This window comes from Trachemys scripta, chromosome 2, assembly GCF_013100865.1.
Source record: "Trachemys scripta elegans isolate TJP31775 chromosome 2, CAS_Tse_1.0, whole genome shotgun sequence".
In the NCBI taxonomy this organism is placed as follows: Eukaryota; Metazoa; Chordata; order Testudines; family Emydidae; genus Trachemys; species Trachemys scripta.
Genome location: NC_048299.1, coordinates 30,797,424 through 30,819,092, shown reverse-complemented (window position 1 = coordinate 30,819,092; position 21,669 = coordinate 30,797,424). Strand labels below are relative to the sequence as shown.

The window sequence follows — 21,669 nt, the reverse complement described above, 5'->3', positions numbered from 1 at the left end:
TTTATATTAATTGTAAGCTTTCTTGGCAGGGACTGTCTTTTTGTTCTGTTTGTACAGCACCTAGCACAGTGGGGCCCTGATGCATGACTAGGATTCTTAGGTGCTGCCATCATACAAATTAATTATTATTATTATTATTTATTAATTTATTAATATAATATAAAAATAATTGGGATTTCCAGACAATTACACTATGTGTAGTTCCTCCACAGTGTGGGTCCTATGGGTTGTTGCTGACCACTACGCTTCCTAGTTTCTACTAGATAGATGTACCAAAAATGATGAGAGAAGTTCCCTTTCAGTATTTCCAATCCAGCCAGAAGCAGGAAGTCCTGCAAATCTCGTAAGTGTCTGCCCTTGAGAGACTGCTGGCTCAGGACCTGGGAGGCTTGTTCAGATAACTTTGGGTAAAGTATTCAAACCGAACCTTTTGAGCTTTGCTCATCACCAGTTTAGTGCTTCCTGGAATAGATTTTGCCTTCTGATTTCCACAAACCAGTAAAATGTAGCATACAATATTCCACCTACTTCGTACAAGTTTCACTTTGCAGTATTATCCAAGAGATGGGTGGCCTGTGGCCTTTTTAGGAAAATAACCCTTTTTCAGCTGTAGATTGAAAATGTTCGGTGTCTTGCTTCACACCAGCCTCAAATAATTTATTCAGACAGCAGAGGAGATTTTTATGTGTTTTTATTTACATTTCATGAATAAACAGCACAATTTCAGACAATAGCAAGGTCTGATACACAATTGGTTTTCTTTCTCTGCCAGTTGGGATAATTCAGTGAAGCATGTACTGTACACAATTGTGGCCTGAAACGCTTCTCACATACACTGGTGTGAATCTGTAAGAGATCCATTGACATAAGTCTGTAAGTGAGAGGAGAATCAGGCCCTTTGATTACATGGATTTTCAGGCTGATTTAAGGTTTAATATCTTTGGCCCCCACCTGGAAAAACCTTTACACAAGTGCTGCCTATTTCTCATTTAAGTTTATGGGACTGAATAAGTAAGAGTTTGTATATCTGGGCCCATTATTCCTCCATTTGGAGAAATTACAGCAATAGTCATGAGTTAAGAATACCTGGACGTTTATTTATTTTTAGTGTCACTCACATCTCTCTCATGTAGTTATCACTTGGGCTAGCTTCAACCTCCTCATCACAAGAAACTCTGGTATACCTTCAGCTAAACTAATATATTTTAAAGTATGAAAGTCTGGACATGTGTGCTGACTGGGAATTTGGGACTCTGTAAGATCCAATGAAGTATCAAATATTTAAATTCCTTTCCACTTTTACAGAATTTGTGAAGGCTGCCTGTGATGGGGTGTTCATCCCAAATCACCCCTGGAGGGGTTAAGGTGGCTCAGAAAGGGCTAATTAACCTGAGAGGCTGCACATGGGGGAAGATTTAGGCTTGACTGACAAGCACTAATTGAAGATAGAGCCCATCTAGGCAGTAGGTAGGGGCTTGTATAAAGCCAGGAACTGAGAACAGAAGGTGCTGTAGTGTAGAGGTCTGCAGTCAATCTCTGCGCTTAGTGAGGAGAGAAGGAGGAAACCTCTGGAGCGCCCGAGCTCTGGGATCCTGACCCTGAGGGAGAGAGTTTACTCTAAGGGGTGGTGGAGAAAGCCTGCAGAGGGTGGATTAGGAAGAAGCCCAAGGAAGCAGCTGCAAGGGTTGAGACGATGCAGACATTGGCTGCTGATTGCAGGGTCCCTGGGCTGGAGCCCAGAATAGTGGGCAGGCCCAGGTTCCCTTACCAGCCATTGGGAAAGTGGCACAGTCCTGAGTTGGAAGACTGCCTGGAATGGCACCCAGAAAGCTGATTCAGTGAGTCCCTGTTACCCCAGAAGGGGAAGACAGTATAGTTACCTGCCAGAGGACCAACTCCTGGAGTGTGAAAGAGGCCACAGCACCAACAAGAGACAGGAGGAGGTGTCAGTTTGGGTGGAACTATTCCCCAGATGCAGCCATAAGAAGGTGCCCTGGCGGTGAGTAGGGAATCCTGTGACACTCTCCTAGTTAAACTGGCTCAAGAAACCAATATTAAATGGGTTTCTGGTTTAAGAACCTTGGTTGCATATAACAAAGGAGTCTGGTGCTTTAGTTATGTAATGGCTCTTAAGACAGCATCCTTCCTTTTTGTCTTAGTAATTTTTACAGAACTTTTTCACCAGTCACATAAGACAATCAGTGTTACGTATCTGATTTGACCTACCCAAATGGAGAAGCTCTACTCTGTGTTTTAACCACATGACTGATCAAACCAAGTCTACAATCTCTGGCACAGAACCTCAAAGCCTGGTCAGTCTCTGACTAGCTACATGTTGTATTCTGAAGCATTCCACTTGACTTCTGTTATTTTATCCTCTTTTTATAAGGAAATGTACCCCAAGATCAGACACCTCACAGCATTTTATGTGATGTCAATCCAGGGCATATTAATTCATTGGGAATACTAGGAAAATTCCAGAGGGTTTATAAGAAACTGGTCAGGTCCCTGCACAAAAATGAGTCCATCTATATTGATGAAGCATTCTCCTTCCTCCTAACTTCTTCCAGGATCTGTGTTTAAAAACTGGAAGATCTTTCAACAGAACTCTGTTATGGTAGCATTAGACCCTGTTTAAATATCATCATATGTGGCAACTAATGGAAAATAACATCTTCAGAGTAACTTCTACAGCGTACATACTCATGCTGAAGCCCACATTGCATTGTCTTTACTACTGTTGTTTCTTGCACTAGCTGGAGTCACGCAAAGGCTAGCCCATGCACAGCTTGTCCTGTGCAGATATACCCTAAATCTACACAGTTCCTTGACAATATATTGTTTGTCACATGTTGGAGAAATTGACTATAACTGTGGACATGATTTTCAGACAGACTGGCAAATAAAACAGTCAGGGTGTCACCTCTGACTACTGGGCTTACAACACGATACACAATATTTAACATATATGAGAAAGCAAGTAAAGAACAGTTCACCCACAAAGCTGTGATATTTGTAAAACCAGCCAAACTAGAAGAAAGTAAGCCTTTGAAATAAGGCACAGTTGTGAAGCTTTGAATTGGGGAGAAGGGTCTGTTCAGCCCTCTCTCTCCTTGTATTAAATGTCCCACTTCACTGTAGAATCAGAGAACTTCAGTCACTGCTGTGAGGTACAGAAGGATTATTATCTCCATTTCATAAACGTGACTTGCGCACGGTCACACTGGAAGTGTGTAGAGGAGCTGAACCCTTATCTCCCAAGTCCCAGTAGCTCAACCACAAGGTCTTCCTTTCTTCTCCGTTTGGCTTGTTTATCCTGGATATATAAATGGTTAAGCTTTATCTAATGTGGTCTCTTCATGGCACAGCTGCAGTATCCTATTTAAAATCGTATATGCAACTGAAGACAGAATGACTTTCAAAAAGGTGAAGAAATGTCCCCAGGGATCTGGGAACATCAAGGCAACCTTCGTAAGTGGTATTCTTGCTCATAAAAAAGGCTATAGAAAAAGAAATACAATATCCAAATCATGAATCCTCAAGAACAGCAGCTAATGTTCAATCATTTATTTGCCCTAGCCACATGCTCTGAGATGGCTACACTGGAATTGGAATGCTCTCTACTTGTTTATGTAATTCTGTTTCAGTATCTGCTTCGGGCTAAGTTTAATAGCTAAGAATAGGGCTATAAATTAGGACTGCTTTTAGCTTGGCTACCATATACACTATTCCACCCATAATTCTCCCAGATGCCTCTCAGACCCCAGCAAACTCAACCAAAGATTTTATGAGTGTTCCTTCCGCTTATTTCACTCTACAGAAAAATCTTATCTAAGGTGGCAGGTTTTCTAGATACCATTGTAAGGTTGAGCTGGGTTGTGCCTAACTGGATTTTTGTGCTTGTGAAAGGCTTCTGAACTGGTGGTCCCCCCCACTCAAGGGACCAGCAAAAATCCACTGTTGCACAGAATGGTTTTCTAAATGAAGGGGATACAGAATTGTACCCAGCACATTTGAGGATACCATGGGGTGGTCTTTTAAGGCAGGCAGATGCCTAATAAGTGTGGACTCTTGCTCAAGTTTCACTGTGATCTATGGTAGTACTTATGGAAAGTTGTTAAAAAGTTTAATAAAAACACAGAACCAACAAAAATAGTGGGGAATTGTAATAATGAAATCAGCCATTCAGCAGACCCATGAATGAAAGGAAAACCTCTATAGTGGCTGACTTGTACTCATGTCCTTAGCAGCTCTACAGTCACTCTTGGTTGTAGCCTGTAGAGCAATATTTGTTCAAACTATGGTGATGTATGAAGTTTCTTGTCAGCTCCAGGGTCTGAATCTAAACTACTGTATGTAAAGGGACAGCTGGGCAGCAGCCCAGAAAAGAGATGCTCTAGCTCAAACAGAAGTTGATGCAGAAATCTTTGGCCTGTGTTATGCAGGAAGTCAAGTCAGATGACCATAATGGTGCCTTCTGGACTTAAAATCTATGAAATACCTTTTTGTTTCTCATCAGATCTGAGCCTTCCCCCTCTGTCCTCTCACTTTCCTTGTGAGCTAAGGTCAGCTGTCTTCTGCCATTTTGGAAAGAAAATCCTGGGCCCAAAGCTTTTCTGCTGGTAAGAGCCGCTCAGGCTACAGCAAGATAACTTCCCCCTCTATTTTTATTTTGCAGCTGAATTTGTTTTAATGCCTGTTGATTTGTATCAATTTTGATTTGATTCAAAATTCTCTACCAGGCTTTTGGACTCTTGCCTTCTAACGCTCGCTTCCCACCTCAAACATGTATTTTCATATGCAGTACTTTAAAATGTGCTTAAATGCTGCTTAACTCACTCTCTGTGAAAATATTTCAAAGGACTCTGTACAGAACTCCTCTGCACCATCCCATGCATGCAACTAGAAATAAAGCTAGCCTTCATCCACGTGGAGAGTTTGTCCCATTTCCCAGAACTTGACTGGGAAAATTAAATTAAATTCTTCACCCTGATCACAATGAGTTATTTATAGAACACTGAGCAAGGGTTATTTTCTGGGAGTCCTTAGATAAGGCTGAGGCCAGGAAACAGCTTGCAGTTGTCCCTTCAAATTCAGCTAGCCTTTGCCATATTGTTTCATTATTTCCTCCCTTGTTATCTTCAAACATTCCTTCAAAGCAAAAGCTGACAGGAACAGGAAGGCTGGCAAGGGGCTGGCTGCCGTGTGCTTTTTAAATGGCCTTTTAAAATTATATATATATATATATAATACACATGAGCTCACCAAGGATATCAAGTCAAACTAACAGTGCTCCGGGGTCTCACTCTGACAGCACATGAAGCAAGTTATACTCCTTTACCTCTTCAGCGGAGGGGGCTCTAAGAGCTTTCTAATCAGCTCACTGTCAGCCTGTTTCCTCTGATCATCTTAAATGGACGCACTCTGGGCTTACAGCTGCCAAAACTATTGCTTGGATTGAAAGCATAGGAGCATTTGAGAGGCACTTTTTAACTCCCATTTAAGATTATCAAGGAGACAGCAATCTGAGGGCGACGGTTCTTTTCTTTTTGATTAAAATATTCTTAGCAACTTGTGAGCAGATGAGAAATCATCACTCTGGCTAACGAGTTCTGGTTTTTTTAATCTTGGTCCTTTAAGATGTAACATTTATTTCTTTGCTCTTTGTGGAATTTGTACTTCTGTAAATGAGATGTCCAAAATGTTTGTGTAAGAGGTGAACTTTCTGTGGAAAGTCAGCCAAAAGCCTGACTATGCTTGCTGTAGGCATTTTTGTGAAAATCTCCAGTTACCTCCAGCTGACACTGATAGAAGTTCATTTGTGGACTATACTGTGAATGGTCAAAGGGTGCATCTGATCTCTTTCTGCTGCTTTATCCTTTATTCCCCAGAAGACTGCTAAACCAAGATTTTCAAAGCTGATTAGTGATTTTGGGTAGCACGAATTTGGTGCGCATCTTGAAAGACCAAAAGAAATCTGATTTTTCAGAAGGACGGAGCATCTGTTTTCTGAAAGTAGGACTCTCTAAGATGTCTCATGCTGGGCAATTAAAAATGGAGGCAACCCAAATCTCAAGTTGCTTTTAAAAATCTTAGCCATAGTTATTAACCATTATCATCAGGCAGGAGTCCATTTAATCCAGCTAAATTAATAAATCAATGACATTTTTCTTCCGGTTTACACATGTTTATAACTGACGCAGTCTTTCATGACTCAGCTCAAAGACTTTTTTTAGCTTCTCTCAATCTTTCTTTGTCTGTTAGCCTTTGAGATCCCTTACTTTGTCATAGCCCCAAGGACAGACAGTCTTAGAATGTTTTTAAAAATGAGATGCAAGGTTGGAGTGAGAAGAAGAGAGCAGGCAAAGGCTCTTCCTTGAAAAATTATATTTGAAATGGTGGAGGTATATTTTAAACTAATGCACAATGCAGCCTGTTAATTTTTCTTTTTTGTCTGAGGCATTTTCACATGGGGCTCAGCAAATAGGGAATTGTGTGTTCTTGGTGAGTTTGTGTATATAATATTTAAGATTTGGTGATGCATTGAGCTACATGGGAGCAGACCCCAGTATCTGCACAGAGCCCTATTGACTTCCATATTGGTCTAGAGCAGTGTATCCCAAACTCAGCCTGCACCCCTTCCAGCAGCTCCCATTGGCCTGGAGCAGCGAACTGCGGCCACTGGGAGCCGCGATCAGCCGAACCTGCGGACGGGGCAGGTAAACAAACCGTCCCGGCCCGCCAGGAGCTTTCCCTACACAAATAGCGTCCCAAGTTTGGGAAACACTGGTCTAGAGATTAGCCTGTGCAGTACTCATCATAGGACTGGATTCTTACAGTTCAGTTTGGGCTAATCAGTGAACACTACCAGGTTCTGGTTTAGTCCTAGTAACAATGAAAACAAGTCTTATTCCTTCCACCCCCTTTTTCCTTGGGCTTTTTCAGGTCTCCTCTGGAAGAATCATAGAAATATAGGGCTTGAGGGACTTCAGAGTCATCAAGTCCAACCCCCTGTGCTGTGGCAGGACCTAGACCATCCCTGACAGATATTTGTCCAATCCGTCTTAAAAACCACCACTGGATTCCACAACCTCCCTTGGAAGCCTATTGCAGAGCTTACCTACCCTGAGGTAACGCATGGACGGGCGTGTGGAGTCATGTGACCCCCCCCCAAGATTTCTGGCACGGTTGTTATACCCTGCTCTGAACCCCATTGCATACCACCAGAACCTTTAAATTGTGCCCCCACTGTCAACAGTTATGAATCATCTCTGCTTATAGTTTAAAAGTTTTCCCTAATATCTAACCTAAATCTCCCTTGCTGCAGATTAAGCCAATTACTTCTCTCCTACCGCCAGTTGTTATGGGGAACAATTGATCACAATCCACTCTATTAAAACCCCTTAACATATTTGAAGAGTGTTATTGAATCTCCCCCCCACACCCCGAAATCTTTTCTCAAGACTAAACATGCCAATTTTTAAAAAACTTTTCCTCAGAGGTCACGTTTTCTAAACCTTTTATCGTTTTTGTTGCTCTCCTCAGGACTCTCTAATTTAAACTCGTCTTTTCTAAAACATGGTGCCCAGAACTGGCCACAGAATTCCAGCTGAGGCCTCACCAGTGCTGAGTAGAAAGAGACAATTACCTCCTGCATCTTACAGCACTCCTGATAATACATCCCACAATTATATTAACTTTTTTCACAACTGGACCACATTGTTAACTCATCTTCAATTTGTGATCCATTATACCCCACAGTTCCTTTTCAGCAGCACTACCACATAGCCAGTTATTCCCCACTTTGTAGTTGTATATTTGATTTTTTTCCTTCCTGAGTGTAGTACTTTGCACTTATCTTTTATCGAATTTCATAATGTTGATTTCAGACCAATTCTCTAATTTGTCAAGGTCATTTTGAATTTTAATCCTGTGCTCCAAAGTACTTGCAACCCCTCCCAATTTGGTGTTATCTGCACAATTTTAAAGTATATTCTCCTCTCCATTTTCCAAATAATTAAAGAAAATATTGAATAGTACTGGACCCGGGACTGAATCTTGTGGGGGATCACTAGATACAGCCACCCCATTTGAAGTTGAAGTCTCATGTGGGATCCCTGTTTCACAGTTAAGAATCATTGCATCAGACTATTCATCGTGCATGACTGTGGAAAGAATAGCTGCATTTTTGGATGATCGACCTGCTTTTGGAAAGTTGCTGAAATACTAAAAAAAAAACAACGCAACCCCCCCCCCACCAAATCCAAAATTTGTGTATAATGCAGACCCAGGTATGAAAATGGCAGCATTGATCCCCATCCCACTTTATGTTGATTTTCAGCATTAGTTAGAAAAAGACATGTACTTAAATAACAGATTTGATATTCTTGGTAATGACATCTCCCCTGAAACATTATTTTCATGCCATGTTCCTGTGGAAAAAACATTCCTTCCTGCTGGAATTCCATTAAAATAAAGCATTGATTAAATGTATTTGATCTTTTATGCTCTGAATTGTTGTGGGATTAGAATGTACATATTAGATCTATGGGATAGATTTTTCAAATGTCCAAGTTGCTCACACAAGCCCAAGTGAGTGCAAACCTCAAATTGCAAACAGATATGTAACCCACTGGTGAGTGTGTTAGAGGTTTTCCTCTATGCTGATCAATAGAGGGTCTGTGTTATTACAGCCCCTAGTTAGAGAGCCTATAGCAGCTTATGCTGTTAGATCAGGAGGTTCCCAGTTCAGTCCCCTGTGTACCAGCCAAGATGGCAGCCATCACACATGCAAACTGAGCATGGGCTAATTTGGGCAGATGAAAATTGTCCCCAGATGATATGTCCCTTGTAATATTTTTGGTACTTTCCTTTTGTCAGACTTTGATTTGTAGTAGATAGTGCATCTCAATATTTACCTGGATTTTAAAATAATATCAAGTTGTAATACCAAATATTGTAAAGTCTTACCGTACAGTATTGGGATTTTGCAGGGTTCTTTAAAATATTCCTTTCAGATTGCAAAATGTAAATTATATGCAAAATTAGCTTTGTTATATGCTGGAAAATTCCCCTGCACCCATGGTTACAAAGTTACTATGTAAACAAAACAAACTGTATTTGTTATTTTCAGACTACCTAGTGCATCAGCAAATTAGTTAGTTTTTTTCTGGTGTTAGAAGTATGTGATGATAAACTATGGATCTAATACATGTCTCTGTGTAGTTTAAGAAAACAAAAGGCCACTAGCCCTTAAAATGAAGTTATATAATATAAACGTATACAGTAATATAGTATGAAATTGATTTATATTATATATTGGGCTTAATACAGGGATAACTTGCTGAAATTTAATGGCCTGTGATCTACCTGAGGTCAGATTAAATGATCTAATTGTCCCTTCTGACTTTAATCTTTGAGTCTATACAGTGGTGACATAAAGGTCCTGTTTGCAACAGTACAGTATCCTATTAGATCTTATGTTTTCTCGTTTATGAAAATGGCTTTTAAATTTATTCTGGGACATATTTTTGGATTGTGACTATTACATATGCTAGTGCTGAGTCATTCACAGCAGGTGCATTACTCTTTCCTATATATGTGTGTTAACATAGTGAAAAGAGTAATGCAATAATCCAATAATGTTTTCCAAGATCATGCCGAAGTTGCAGCTGCAAAATTGGCTTGAAACTGCTGTGCACCAGTATGAGCATAATTGCCAATTTTGTGGGCACAAATACCTTTTTCTGTGCATTAAAATAGGGTTTATAGGTACATTTGCAATTTTTTAAATACAGACCCTCGTATCACTCATACAGTGAATCATCAGATACCATCTGCTTTCAAGAACCATTGCTACACAGGCAAACATTAAACAACATTTTACCAATATCCTATGAAACTGGTTTGTAGTTCTCATGTATTTCTTTTCCCAACAGTATAAGTCACCAACATATTACGTGTGTAATACAAGCTTTCTTATTGAAAGGTGACCTGCAAAGGGGGGGAAAAAAACTGAACTTGTGCTCTCTCTCTTTTTTCCCCCCCTTTCCTTTCTCTTCCTTCCTTTCTTAATTTGTTTTTGTTTTCTAAGTTTTCTTTTACAGGTATTTGTTTATTTTTACATTAGAAATTCAGGTCCTGCCTAGGTTGGAAGTCTCTATGGTGACTGAAGAACTAGTGAAACAATGACCCCACAAAATCTAAGGCTTGATCTATATTTAAAATTTATACTGGCATACCTGTGTCAGTTGGGGGTGACCTTTTCACACCCCTGAAAGACATAGCTATACTGATAAAACCCCCAGTATAGTTACAACTATGCCATTAAAAGAGTGCTTCTGTCAGCATAATTAAGATTGTTCGAGGAGGTGGTGTTCCTACAGTATCAGAAGAACTCCTGTCAGTGTCAAAGCAAGGGCACTATGTCAGCATAGTTACACTGGCATAGGCTGGCCAGTTGAGACATAGCCTAAGGCCTGGCCTACACTAGAAAGTTAGTTTGACTCAGCTACATCACTTATGGGCAGGGTTTAAATTCAGCTGGAGCCCACTGGAGCAGAGCACTAGTAAATATTTTCAAACCCATGGTAGTCCCAGCGTGTGCCACAGGGCTGAAGCCCCAAGCCCCCGCACCGCTCCCCTGCAGGGCTAAAGCCCTGAGACCCCCTGCCCCACAGCTGAAGATCAGAGCCCCAAATGGGGTGTTTGTGTGTGGGTCTCTGGGAAATAATCTCTGAGAATTTAAACCCTGCTTAAGGGTATGAAAAATACATACCCCTGTGTGATGTAGTTAAGCCGACCTAGTCCCCAGTGTAGACAGTGCTAGGTTAATGGAACAATTCTTCTGCCCAACTATCTACTGTCTCTCAGGGAGGTGGATTACCTATGCAAATGGGAGAACCCCTCCTCCGGCATAGGTACTCTCTACACTGAAATGTTACCGTGGCACAGCTGCAGCGCTTCAGCAGGGCCGCTGTAGTGTTTCAGATGTAGACAAGCCCTTAGAGACTGAAAGCTGAGCAATTGAGAAGGAAAGGGGGTGTTTCTTTCAGACTGTTGAAAACTCTTTGGCGTTATTAAATAACATGCTATTTAATCTCAATGGCCAATCAATGCTTGAGAATAAGAGAAGTCTTTGTTAAAGGAGTAACACCCTCACAGCTCAATTCAAGGAGTTAGAGCTCATATTAAACTTCCCAGCGATTTCTCATAGGTGCTCCAGCAAAAGCAAGGAAGGCCAGAATTCATTCCTTATATTTCTAGGCAAGAGACGAACAAACTTTATAATGTTTTGTCTCTTTATGAATAAAAATAAAGAAGCAAAACTAGCATGAAGCTAAGTTTTTATTAAATAGTTTGCAGGTTACCTGTAAGTACATAGGCACCTTCTGCCTGATTCAGTCACTAATGCCAAGATTTAGTGTCTTGACAACACAAGCCATTATCATAGAAGCATTGAAAAAAGTTGTTTGAGAAGCAGGCTAACAAGAAAGGGGACAGCTTCTGTTTACTGGTGATTGGCAATGACAGGAAAGGAAATGATGGGAGAGTGACAGTTTCCTAGGGATTTCTTAAATTACATTATTGTACATTGAAAAATGCTGCATGAGTTGGACAGTGATTCTTTAAATCATACAATTTTGTGTCAAAGCCATGTGACAATTCCAATCCCAGATAAACCTGTGGATTTATCCCAAATACCATGCTGTGCCTTAAGGTCTGATCCTGAAAATGATAACACACACAAGTAGGCCCATTGAATGCAGGCACACTCATGCATGAATTAAGCATTCACAGGATCAAGATCTTATTGTGCACCCTATGAATCCCTTTGACAGGATGTAAGTCAGCCTGAAATGTGGCCTATGATCTCTAAAGCAGAGTTAAAAAATGAAACAAAACCTAATAAACCTTAACCATATTTCACGTCTGAGTCATTGAAAGTTTGTACAGTAAACACTTGTATACAAAATGGAAGTTTATTTTCCACAACTTAAGCTGTTTTAGTAGGTTGTTTCCCCTGCTTTGTGTACCTTCAGAATGTTAAGAAAATGCACCAGAAACAAACAAGGATTTTCTTTTATAAGTAAATATTTACAGCAGCCAACTTGGATACTTTAGATTGGGGCAGATTTACCTAAAACAGACACCAAATGCACAAGCTATGGGGGCTTGATCCTGCTCCCACTGTTACCGTTGACATGACTGATACCTCCGCTCAAAGTAGAAATGGCACTTCCTGAAATAGCAGCAGCACCTCATAATATGTGTTTGGAGTCCAAAGTAAAACTAGGCAGTTCTTTGATGGAATTGGGTAAGGCAATTTGTGCTGGATAATTCAAAACTTTTTACATGTTCCTTCACAAATAAAAACAAATCTGTTTTTCTTTATTTGGTGTCCCTGGCTGTATCCAGGATATAAATTCCCTAGTTTGTTTGGCTTGGATGTGGATGGTAACTTCCTTTGGGCCAAAAAATTCAACCCTGAAATGTGAGCTTTGTCACTACCATGATGAAGACTCCAGATATCTCTGAGGAGCTGCTCAACCCTCCTGAAACACAACCAGTCACCTACAAGGCTCTCTTGGTGGTGTTTGCCACCCTGTGAAACAGGCCACAACCCAAAGTGCATGAATCCCATGGGATATGCACAGGTCCCGAGGGATCCACAGGAGACCAGATCCATCTGTCAGAAGCCCTGTGTACTCTCGCCAGCTAGCAGCCATACCCTCTCCCACTTCCTGGCCAATGGGCTGCAATGGAGCTGCTCTGTCAGTTCTTCTCTAGCCAGTGGCTGCTCCCAGGACTCTCCTTTAAAAGGATAACCCTACATTTCCAGGGGAATGTCTGCTGGCCCAGTGGGAGGAGAGAGTGAGTGTGTGTGTGTGTGTGTGTGTGCGCACCCAGCCCAGTTCTCCACTGGCCCCCAGTGCAACTCCACACAGGGAGAACGCAGCACAAGGTTTTCAGGGAAAGAATGAGAACACTACTGTAGTGCCAGCTGACCTTCCCCGTCCCACACTTTCTATGCAGGAGAGGAGACTTGTGCCCAAAGTCCCCTTCATATGCAGATAAAGGGAGAATGATTAGAACCTGAGTCACTATTTCACCTTTTCTCCATTCCTTATTTCCCTTGCTAAATATATTTTGGATTGAGAACGAAGAGAAAACCTCAGAATTCTGATTGAGCTGAAGCTCAACAAGTTAAAAAATAGGTCCTGATGTAAGACTGCTGGTGATGAAGAGCATAGATCTGGGTTTGACAGGTCCAGAGAGAAGAGAGAGTTTGCACAGCCAAAGGAGGCATATTTGTAAGCCTGGTGGAGTGCCATTATCTGAGAAACCCTCCTCTTTTATGATAGCCTCAACTCTCCACTGTGTACATTTTTAAGTAGTGTAGTTTTATGAATAGGGCACTCGATGCGGCTGCATGAGACATGACTTCTCTTCAGCACTGCCACTGACCTGCTGTGACCATAGGCAAGTTACTTCACCTCTCTGTGCTTCTGTTTCTCTTCCCACTTTTGTCTGTCCTGCCTATTTAGACTGCAAGCTTGTTGGAGCTGGCACGCTCTCTCACTAGGTCTGTACAATTCCCAATCTCAGTTGGCACTGCAATGTACAACTGTAAAACAATTAATTTTTGTCTGTCTGGTAAAACCTCATGAATTCAAGAGCGTTTCTAGCATCCAGAAAGACTCTGGGACCTCAGATTAAATTTAGAAAGCTATTGCGCTGTGCTATCTACATACAAACAATAATAAAGAAAAGGCCAAGGCCCACCTAAATACCCCAAAGCCATTGAGGCTTATGGTCTTCTGGAGGCCTCGTTGCTCCGTTCTGCTGCTCCTCATTACTTTCTATAGATATAACGTCTTTTTCTCTCTGATTTTTGCTTGGTGTGGATAAATCTAGTCTCTAAACAAAACAAACAGACAAAACGTTAAGATTTAGAGACAAGGCAGACTCTTCAACCCTCTATAATAAGGAACAGAACCCCAAACTTCTTCAGGCCTTTACTTTCCAGCCTCTCTCATCATTCAGGGTGCTCAGACATTTTGACTATTGCTTCTGAAGCACAGTATCCCTGCCAGCTGAAAGGACTGGGAGCTAGGAAGGTTCTAATCTTGTTGAGAGATTAGAACTCATGCGGTGACCTTGGGCAAGTCACCTGACCTTTCTTGCACACACTCAACACACTTCAAAATTTGGGTATAAGAAGGATGTAAACCATTTGTTGCAACTGCTTAGTGCTAGACTGTGTAAACTCCATCTTTCCCAGCCATTCCCTGGGAATACCTGCACTAGGAATGCTTATTCACTGGAGTTAATGCCACTTCCACGTGCATTTTCATTTCACTTCTGCCCTTTTCTGATCCTCTTTGTTTAGAATTTGTGCATAACACCAAAAGTGAACATGCTGCATATCCCCTTTTAGTTCATATTCTCTCTCTCTTCCCCCCAACCTCTATTCCTATTAGTACCTTATCTGACAAATAAATACTAAACTAACTAACATAATTGTTATACAAGACTTCCCCTCCTGAAGTTGGTCCAATGCCTCTGTTCAGCGTAGCCTACTTTCTCGCTGTGCTGCCTAACACATAGGTTCCTCTCAAAATATACATGAAAATTACATTTTATTCAACTAGTGAGTTTTACCGTTGCCACTTGGATATGAATCTCCACACTTATCTTCTGAGAAATTATCCTAAACACTGTACGCTTCAACTCAGCTCACAGATGAAAGACCAGAAGCAGGATATTGTCATGTAGACAGGGATATATTTCTTTCTATGGGGTTTTTTGTGTGCTTTTTTTTTATTTGGTTAATTTAAAAAAAAAAAAACAGCTATAAGATAGGTTTCAAAGATGTTTCAGTTACCTATTAATAATAAGGACCTACATTTAAAACAGAATGACAAATTAATTTCTTTTTTATTGTGAGCATCTAGACCAGGGGTAGGCAACCTATGGCACGTGTGCCAAAGGCAGCACGCTAGCTGATTTTCAGTGGTACGCACAGTGCCTGGGTCCTGGCCACCTGTCCAGGGGGCTCTGCATTTTAATTAAATTTTAAATGAAGCTTCTTAAAATTTTATAAACCTTATTTATTTTACATACAACAATAGTTTAGTTATATATTATAGACTTATAGAAAGAGACCTTCTAAAAACATTAAAATGTATTACTGGCACATGAAAACTTATATTAGAGTGAATAAATGAAGACTCGGCACACCACTTCTGAAAGGTTGCCGACCCCTGATCTATACTCTGTATTGCACATTATTGGAATGAGTGACCCCTTGTCCTGTGGAGTTGTAGTATAGTAAACTATTGACTGCTCTTGTAATGGAGAAGCTTTCACACCAAGTATGTACACAAGAGAAGCACCAAAAAGAGGATAGGTATTTACAAATTTGGTTATCCTTTCTAGTGTATGTGGCAGAAGAGAGCTTCCCACCTGGCAAGCCAGAATTTTTAGCTAGATTCTTTGAATATTACCTTGATCCTGAATAAGTAATGTATGATGTAGTGTGTTAATACTTTATTGTAGCTTTGCCTTACAATTTTTTTTAAAAAAAGCTACATAATAGCTTTCAGAGATGCACTGGTTACCTGTGAGTAACGATACCTAGCACTTTTCATCAGCAGATCTCAAAGAATTTTACAAAAGAAGTCATTATCCCCATTTTGCAGATGGAGAAACTGAGGTACAGGGACGGAAGTGACTTGCCCAAGGTTACCCAACAGGCCATTGGTCAAGCTGGAAATAGAACTTAGGTCTCCTAAGTCCCAGTCCTGTGCTCTATCCTCTAGGCAATATTGCATCTAAGGTCCGGATTCATTCTATACATCTTTGTTCTTAAAGGTTGAAGTTTAGCTTTTTGCTGAGGCTGTTTCTGCTTCAGGCTTTTGGTAGACAAACATACATCAGCTAACTTGCTTTTCGAATAATTAAAGGAACATGGTAAGTAGTTTGCTGGAAAAAAGCAGGCTTACCTAAGAAGTGTTATAATATAGTGCAGATGGAAGCTTTGGATTCCAAATACCACTTCCCTCTCCCTGCACTGTGCACTTTTAACACACTTGTCACTGGAAAACTAAAAAATAAAGCACAAAATGTTTACTCTAAAAGCTGGAATGAAAAGTTCTCCAACTCTGCAATGGCAGCTAACTAACAAAAACACTCCAAGAACCACAATAAAGTCCATAAAACCTTGTGTTGCTCAGCAAGTTGTTGCTACGTATTGATATAACTGTGCAATACTACACACAAAGTTAGGGGAGAGTAATGCAAGCCAGATTGTGCTGTGTATCAACTTGTCTGTTGCTGGTAACATCCTCTTGATGGTTTTTTAATGCTGAAAAGTCCTACAATACAACCTAGATTATTCAAAACGTCCTATTATACAAAACAGGGTTATGTTCCTCAACTTTAGTTTCATTGAAAATTGCCTTGATTATCTGAAATCGTACTTATCTGAATCTTTTAATGTCCCCCATGGTATGTGTGAGGTTGTACTGAATATATATAATGGTTTTTGTCCTGAAGGATTCCAAAGCCGTTCCTGATTGCGTACATGCTGTCTGATGCTCTATGCACACAGAGCAATAGGGAAAAAAGGATGGGGTGATGGTAAGTGACGCTGTAGCCTCAGGTATGCATAGGATAGGTTCCTAACTTTATTAAGTGCGTGTGGTCTGAATTCAGTTATGGGAATAATGAACTCCTGGATTCTAAAACCAACTTCTGTGGCACTGGGAAGTCACTTAGGGTTCAATGCAACTCCCAGTGGGAGACTCCAGTTGACTTCAGTAGGAATTTTTTTGGACTCAGTTTCTTTCTTACCTATCTCAGAAAGATGGTGAGAGGAGTAATTATATAATTAGTAAATTACTTTGAATATGTAAAGCTTATTATTCACTCAATGGGAGTCTGGTCAGGACTAAGAAGTGTTCAGTGGTATAACACCATTGACCTAGTCAGGCCTGGTCTACACTTAAAAGTTTTGTCAACATAGCTATGTGAGTTAGAAGTGTGAAAAAACACACCCCAAGTGACAGCTATGGTGGCAAAAGTCCCATGGTAGTTGCAGTTATACCTGCAAAAAAGCCCTTTCGTTGGTATAACTTATTTTATTGAAAGAACTGGTATAAGCTATACAAGCAAGAGCCTCTTGTGCTGGTATAAACGGCATCTCCGTTAGGAGGGTTTGCTGGTATAGCTATATGAATAAACACTTTGTAGAGTATTCAAGGCCTCAGCCATGGATATTGGTGAAATGCTCTATTTCAGGGGTCGGCAACCTTTCAGAAGTGGTGTGCCGAGTCTTCATTTATTCACTCTAATTTAATGTTTCGCGTGCCAGCAATACATTTTAACATTTTTAGAAGGTCTCTTTCTAGAAGTCTATAATATATAACTAAACTATTGTTGTATGTAAAGTAAATAAGGTTTTTAAAATGTTTAAGAAGCTTCATTTCAAATTAAATTAAAATGCAGAGCCCCCCGGCCAGGACCCGGGCAGTGTGAGTGCCACTGAAAATCAGCTTGCGTGCCGCCTTTGGCACACGTACCATAGGTTGCCTACCCCTGCTCTATTGTAATTGACAACAGGACTTGAAATACAAAAATGTTTCTCCTTGTTTTGTCTGTCTACAGACAAAGAGCAACAATGTATTTTCTGTTAGAATGATCATTCTATGGAGAACAACAAAACAAAAAAGGACAAAGCTAAGGTCTTCATGAAAGCACCCATAACTCATTAATTCTCAAAGGGGCACTATTTTCAGTGCAAGTATTATTATAATTAAATATTGTATTATGGCAGCACCAAGAGGCCCACACTAAGTTCACCATTCTGCTAGGATTTGTACAAACACAGAGCAAGAGACTGTCCCTAGAGGTGCAACTCAAAACCAGTGCAAAGCTAAGATTTTTCAAATGGAAAAAAATGTAGGCACAAGTTCTTTGAAAAGGTACAGGCATGCCACTAACATAATGCAGGGACAATATTCTCGCCGTTGAGCAGAATTGCACCTAAGCTTAAGGCTGAGTTAAAGAGGCAAGGCGAATTCTGACCTCTGATACATATGCGCAACTCCCATAGAAATCTCATCTGAAAGCAGAATTTGTCCCATAGAGTATTAAAAAAAATGTAGCATACGAAGTGAATTTAGGGCCTTATCAAAACCCTCTGGAATCAGAGGGAAGGTTCCCACTGAAATTCTGTGAACTCTGGATCAGGGCCTTTGTGCAGTAGATGTAAACTTGCTTAGTGAAGAAGCCGCTAATACATGATCATTTCCCCTCTATTCACACAGAGGATTGTTTAATAAACTATGGTCAGAATTGATTAGACAGCCAAAGCTGCTAAAAAACCACAAAAGCCTTAATTCCTCTTTGTTAACTGCTTAGGCCCAGCCCAGGGTGGTTCTGTCAACCTAGTCACCCATTTGCAGGGAAGTGGAATTACTAGAGTGATGGAAGAACCCCTACTGTTGCTGTAGTAAGTGTTTACACCAGTGGTCCCCAAACTCTGGGGCATGCCCTCCTGGGGGGGGGCATGGAGGAATGTTCAGGGGGGCATGGCGGGACCCAGGCCAGCCCCCATGGAGGGCAGGGAGGTAGCACCACCCAGCCCCACTCTGCCCCCAGCTCCGCTCCAGCCCTGCCCGCAGCCAAGACTCCGCTCCTGCCCCCTGGCCTTGGCCCTCAGCCATGGCCCCAGTCATGGCCTCGGCTCTCAGCCCCCAGCGGTGGTCCCCAGCTCCCCACTCCCAGCCCTGCCTTGGCCCTGGCTGCAGTCCCACCCCCAGCTGCAGCTCCGGCCCTGGCCCCGGCCCCGACTGCGGCCTTGCTCCTGGCCCCAGCTCCCGGGGGGTGTGGTGGGGTGGGCAGATTACATTAGGGGTAAGGGGGAGTGCAACTTAAAAAGTTTGGGGACTACGTGTCTACACTGAAGTGCTACAGCTACAGCTGTGCCGCTCTAGTGCTTCAATGTGAAGTGCAGACATAGCCTAAGTCACCTAGTGCAGTGCACGGGGCCTACTAGCATTTGGTTATATTTTGCTGACAGAATCTGGACTGGAAAAATGAGCGCTCTGCCATTTCAACCTCAGCCCATGTTCTGCATTTCCCACTTAACCACTGTGGTGCCTGCAGTGCAAAAGCTTGTTCCTCCTGGGTGTGGTGCAGTAATTTTCACAGGTATTTTAGTAGCAGGACTTCTGGTAGCTGCCAACCCCTCTAGACTGTGCTCTAGAGCAGCAGTTCCCACAATTTACGGGTTCACATGCCATCTTCTTAAAAAGTGGATGTCTTAAGTACCGCTGTGGACTTCTCCTTTTATGCATAATTATTTTCGACCTTAATAGGCTTAACTTTAGTATATCCAGATCCTATAGTAAAATAAATGCCTCAGGAAGCCAAAAGTGTTCGATTAGAACTAAGGCTGGCCAGAAAACAAGAATTCTGTTTTGCGAAAAATTTGGAGGGTTTGACATTTGTTTTCGTTCCAATGCAGAATGAAAACAAGACCTTTCAAAAGTATTTGCAACAAAACCAGAGAGAGAGAGAGAGAGAGAGAGAGACCACCCTGGAACAGCCAATAACCTAATGGGTAGGGCACTCGTCTGGTCTGGAAGTGAATGGCTTTACCTGGGCATCAGGCAGCTTCAGCTCCAGGGGCCTCTTGCTTCTCAGCAGCTCCGGCCCCTTCCCCCCAAGCAGGGCCCCTGCATGCCTCCAATGCTGGGCAAACTGCACAGCGGATACTGCTGCTGGGGGAAGGCTCAGATTGCAGCCAGCTGGCTGCTCTGCTGCTGCAGGTCCCCTCTAGGAACGAGAGGGTAATTCATTCTCTATGCCCATTCAGTATTATTGCCAGTATTAAAAAATTCTTCTAGGAAAGGAAATCTTTCTAGTATATATTTTGTTATTATTTAGAACATTTTATGTCTAACTGTGTTTATTTTAGCCAAATAAAATACACTTAGATGTTGTTCTTGTGCTGGAGAGGTATATTTTATTCTGGATTGGAGAATATATAATTAAAACCATTTCAACAAACTACTGCGTGGTAGGAGTCTGCCTTTACAAACCTTGGGTTCAAAGGCCCTTTGAAAAGGGAGAGGAGGGGAAGCCATGTAAATTGTGGGGGAGGGATTACACGATTCCTGCCACACAAGCTGAAAAACGTGCCTGCTACATCTTTGAATGGCCCTTCCCTCTTCTGAGTTGACATGATACAGTCGGAACGAAACACGTAATGAACCTTGCATTTCTTCAGCTGAAATGCATGTTCCCCCTTTGTCTGACCATCTTCCATGTCCAATGTAATAAGCAAACCAGCTGCATTGCCATTCTGAAAGGTAGTCGCCCAGGTTTTGCCTTTAGGCAGATATTTACTGCTACATCTGGCTTTGCTTTGCCATATTGTTAACCTCCCTTTTCCCTTCTACATTTGTTTTCTTTTTATTAAATTTCCCGTCTGAATCTTCAGCTCTGTATTTCTAATGTCAACAACTGCTTTTATCACAGATAATAACTTCCTTTTACAAAAAGCCTGTACCATCCTACATGCCTTTCAAATTACATTTTATGAACAAACATTGAAGTACAGTATTTGGCAGTGTGTATGATCATATATATTTATAGTAATCTAATTCTAAGGTACAGGAGCCAAGAACCAAGTTGGTTGCCATTTTCTTAATAATGCATTTACTTGACAATGTAGCTACTTCTCACTGGAGCTTAATTAAGTTCGTATTGTGATACTGTGATGTTTATGAAGTAAATTATGTAGTATGCTTAAGCATCTTGTAAAAACAATTATAAAAATATGAGCCATTCCTTGAGCGCTCCAGAGCTACTAAAATCTGAGATCATTAAAAAGGAGAAAATCTGTCGTTTGTCAGTAAACCGCTTGGAGAAAGGGGATGAGGAATGCTAGAGAGAGAGGAAAGATGGTAGAGTGGTTAATATGTAGGACTGGGGAGTCAGATCGGAATTCTACCCTGCTCCACCACAGACTTTGGGCAAGTCACTAAGGGTATGTCTACACTACAAAATTAGGTCGAATTTATAGAAGCCGGTTTTACAGAAATCTGTTTTATACAGTCGATTGTGTGTGTCCCCACATAAAATGCTCTAAGTGCATTAAGTCAGCAGACCGCATCCACAGTAGCTATCCCACAGTTCCCGCAGTCTCCGCCGCCCATTGGAATTCTGGATTGAGATCCCAATGCCTGATGATGCAAAAACAGTGTCGAGGGGGGTTCTGGGTACATGTCGTCAGGCCCCTCCCCCTCCATCAGAGCAACGGCAGACAATCGATTCACGCCTTTTTACCTGGGTTACCTGTGCAGACAACATACCACGGCAAGCATGGAGCCCGCTCAGCTCAGCTCACCATCACCATATGTCATCTGGGTGACGGCAGACGTGGTACTGCATTGCTACACAGCAGCAGCTAATTGCCTTTTGGCAGTAGATGGTGCAGTATGACTGGTAGCCGTCATCGGCTATCTGGGTGCTGGCAGACGTGGAGCTGCATTGCTACACAGCAGCAGCACCTTGCCTTTTGGCAGTGGATGGTGTATTACGATTGATATCCGTCATCATCATATTCCTCACTGAATTCAATCAGAGGCACCTGGG

General features: G+C 41.6%; 1 long non-coding RNA gene across 2 annotated transcripts in view; it reads right to left on the bottom strand.

The window, feature by feature from the left end:
* LOC117872094 overlaps window positions 1–19,752 on the bottom strand; it is a 39,738-nt gene extending 19,986 nt beyond the window's left edge. Inside the window, exons 1-3 of one of the 2 annotated variants that reach the window (XR_004644406.1) lie at window positions 19,669–19,752; window positions 13,786–13,920; window positions 674–3,500 (exon numbers count right to left, since the gene is read on the bottom strand). This is a non-coding gene — a long non-coding RNA (uncharacterized LOC117872094). Of the gene's footprint in view, window positions 1–673; window positions 3,501–13,785; window positions 13,921–19,668 lie in introns of those variants that run through there. The other variant, XR_004644405.1, reaches the window with a different exon arrangement.
* Between the last annotated feature and the right edge of the window lie 1,917 nt (window positions 19,753–21,669).